Source organism: Sinohyriopsis cumingii, chromosome 2, assembly GCF_028554795.1.
Source record: "Sinohyriopsis cumingii isolate HCF-2022 chromosome 2, ASM2855479v2, whole genome shotgun sequence".
NCBI lineage: Eukaryota > Metazoa > Mollusca > Bivalvia > Unionida > Unionidae > Sinohyriopsis > Sinohyriopsis cumingii.
In genome coordinates this window covers 7,077,177-7,081,648 of record NC_142962.1, presented here as the reverse complement: position 1 = coordinate 7,081,648, position 4,472 = coordinate 7,077,177, and positions in this window count along the sequence as shown.

Here is a 4,472-nt window from a genome sequence, read left to right as displayed (position 1 = left end):
TCAACACCATCATATGATTTAATTATATGCTCAATTTCTGATACTGCGATTAGCGCAGTATTAATGTGATACATGTTATACTCTTTATCACCGGTATAAGAGTCTATTAGAACTAGATATGCTGTTGTTAGGAGGTTAGTATTAACATGGTTATCTACCATTTCCAGCACGTCTTTTTATCATATTGGACCTGAACGAGTATACGAAATATCTGACGTTTTGCAAATATGTCTTTGAGCTTATAGTTTTTAAAAACTTGAGTATCCTTATTTCAGCTATTTTGTCAAACTCATCGTGAATCGTTTCTAGTCGCTATTGCCCTGGCTTTTTACCACCATGAAATTTTGTGTACAAGGTTAGATTTATCGATAGCAGCAGAGAGGATGAACAGACCTTTTGTTCATACGAAGAAAAAAAGATATAAGCCTAATAACCCAAAACAAAAGCCTCTAACTTTACCGAGAGTTTCTCTAATTGAGTTTTTTTCTTTTTGTTACTTTATCTTTATCGTTTATGTTTTTCTAAATTTGTATGTGTGTTTTCGTTTACAGCGGGACGTTTCATTGAGGTCGCACCCTCTCTGCTGCTATAATTAAATCATTATTATATCAATCAAATATTTTATGAAGTCCTATACGATATCTTGTTCTGGGATCGTACAAATTTATTTTTATAAATCCGTGCGGAGCAGATTGTGCTTTTGAAAAGAAAATTTTGAACCATATCGCAACTACACCAAGTCTGATGAATATTTCGCAGAGTATCTGTATTAACTTCATTAAACACAACTAAAATATTAGTCATCTCTGATCTCTATAGGCATTTGTGTGTATTGTTGAGTAACATAAATCACATCAGTATTGTAATGCCTACCTCGAGAAAATATCCGAGCTGGATTTGTTTGTTTGTCCAACATCACGTTGTCGTATACTACGATATTATTATTAATAAATCCATCTAATTCATATACGGATGGTGCTTCATCAATATTAGTTATAACATTAATATTGTCATCGCCATCTTCATTTAACACGTTTACATTTTTATTAAAATTTTTAAGTACGTCATAACATCACTGATCATCAACTGACGGAGCTACTAAATATAACTTGTCCCACGTGAGCCATCTCATTATCAAATTAAGCAATAACTGCGTTTACCAGACCCAGATGGACCTATTATTATCATTCTAATATAATTCGGTAATGTTGAAATATGTTTTACTGCCCCTTGTTTTCATGTCGCTGAGAAATCAATAACATCCATGTTGTAGAAATATAACAAACAATATGAATGTATATTGCGTTCAACGCTGAGCATCGACCCCCACAAGTGGATCAACAACAATAATAACAAAAAATAAAAAGCGTGCACTTACAGGTAAATGTGCAAAATGTGGTACAAATAAATATAAATTTATTTCTAAGAAAAAACTTGGAGGTTATATTGCTACTTCATTAGGAAAATTACCAGGAGAAAAATATCTTCCGATATATAATTATTGCGGTCCTGGTACCCGACTGATTTCCGACTTGATAAACGAGATCAACCAAGACCTGGAGAGTATCCAATAAATGATATTGATCGAGGATGTCAAGCTCATGATGTAGCTTATAAAAGTTAAGATCTTCAACAACGGCATATTAGACATAAAACTAATTCATGCTTTAAATTCCATATAAAAATAAAATCTTTTAGGGAATCATTAGCTAATTGGTTGGTAAGATCTGCGATGAAAGGTAAATTATTATTCGGAGACGGTAATTAATCAACCGATTATTATAAAATAATGGAATCGATTTATTATAGCCCAAGAGGATATTGGAGGGGCAGATCAGTGGTTAGTATTCTCGCTGATGCAGCAAACGTTACACGTTCTATTACTGCAAAATGGTTAGGACGACAAGCAATATGGCTAATATATACCACCACCTAAAAAAGTCAGCATGCATATTTTGATGTCAGCACTCCTAATGAAGTTCATCAAACACATATTTTATTTTACCACATGATACTGTTACAGGCACACGGGTATTTATTTTACCGAGCGGTTGTCAAACCCTATCGCGATTCTCGCTAGAAGTCATAAGTTTACACCGACTTTCCAAAGACTTCCATACAACTTCAGTTGTAAATTAGAAAGCCCGACGTGTCCATTCTATACCTAAATTTTCCTCTAATTAATGCAAGACCACATATAAAACAAACTCCAAATATCTATTAACCTCACATCTGCGTGTTTAATCTTCATCATGTTTCAGTACCGCCAACCGTTCACACCTTAGAAAATATACGAGTATCCCCTAACACTTGGAACTATTTTAACTCCGCCACCTTAGGCTAGTCAATGCATGCTTTCCAGACACATTTCGCCAATATAACTGCAGCACATTTTCTCACATGGCGACATAAACGGTATCTGCCAAGTCCCTTCTTATTTATTTCCTTGTGTAATTTTCCGGTTTTCTACCGTAAATACTGCCATTGCAGTCACACCACCAATGTACACCACTAGATTTTGATATGGACTATCTTACGACAGCGACATTCATTCGGTCTTGCCGGAATTCACAACTAGTGAACCATGGCATCATGGAAACTCATAAACACTTCACTCCGTGACGTTTGCTCCCAATAATTGGCTGATTATTTCGGGCTAGGAATATTTCCATTGCGCCGAATTCCAATAATCACACAAGTAATCACACAAATCTAAGAATTCCTTTAAACGGGGCGCTATAACCAAATGCGCACATTCCATATTTTTTACAACACTTAAAATTGGAAAACGTCAATGATAATAGAAATACGCGTTAACTGTCGTTGACGTTGCAAGTATATATGAGGAAGCAGAGCCGTTATCAACTAAAACAGCAACTGAAGTTTCTTCTGCTTTTGAACGAATTTATCAGGAGGACCCTTACGATGGCCACACGTATTAAAAGTAGATCCTGGCAAAGAATTTCTTGGTGCAGTATCATCTCTGATGAAAAAAAAGCATAACGTCAAGATCAGACGAGGACATACTGCAATTGATCGTGATCAGGCAATTGATGAATGATTTAATCGAACACTTGCTGATCGGTTATTTGGATATCAATATGAAAAGGAAATAATTCAGAAAGATACGAAATCTCACGAGTTTGTTACAAGATTACCAAGTGTGATAAATGCATTATATAATGGAATTACTCGAATAACTGCCATGAAACATATTACTGTGATTAAAAAATACATATACCAATTCAACGACATTAATTTTAAAACAACCAGTATTAGGTAATTATGCTGTAAGATAGTTATATGAACCCGGTGAACTTGAAGGTGGTAAAAAATAGCGACTGATCCTATTTGGAGTATTACAACACGTACAATATCTAGCGTGGAAAGATCCAAGGGTAGACCTGCAATCTACAGATTAGATTCAACTGCTCCTCAACGTGGATTTGTACGCGAGCAATTACAAGTAATTCCCAATGACACACAATGACCACCCCATTACTGTTGTAAAGTAGCACCTCGACGTAAATTACATTCAAGACAGGTCAGCGTTACATTGAGCGGTGACTCACCATCAATATAACTCACAATTGTACCTAATTTAGTTTCCGTCTGATAAATTACCATTACTTCGACTTATAAACGTATCAGCAATTATATCAGTAGTTATAAAATTTAGTTCAGCATCGTCTATAATCATTCTTGTACAATGTCGTTTCTGATCATATGATCCTCCGATTATTACCGATTTTTTTTCTGCCAAGATCTTTTTCGATTTTATTCTCAAAAGCAGTGATATCGGAATTTTCATCGGATGATATGATATAATTGCTTCATGTTCCGTTACTCGTTTGGCTACACAAAACCGCGATTACAGGATACGCTCTTTCATAATGCGGTTTGTCAATACCAGTCAACATTCTTGATTTGGAATTTTTACTAAATACAGCAATTTTTTCATCATGAAGGACATGGTCACGTTTGTCACTGATAATCCAAGTATTGTTTGTTCCTGCAAATACAATAAACTTTACTCTGAAACATATCTTTGATCGCCGAGAAAATTAATAATCGTTGCCGCTCGTTTGCCGTTCATTGCAGCATCGACGACTTTGTCGACGCCATCGGTGTTGCGTATAAATTTGAACGTCGACCACAGATGAGATGTACCATCTTTGTTAAATTCTTTCTTGGCGTCATGAATAGTATTAATCAAACTTGTATTCGTCGGATCAACCTTAGCTCGTATAGGCAAGTTGGGAGATATTCTGTAAAGATTAAATTTATACTTAGAAGGCTTAATTTTAATCTCTGTCAATTCGTTCATATTATAATTAAGACAAGTACATATTTAAATTGATATATTGCATGTATACAATGATTCAAACAAAGAACAAATGCAGGTTTCTTATGATAGGTTCTAAAACGCCTTGTAACAAAACTTGTGTAAACGACTTTTGCGGCTATCATTT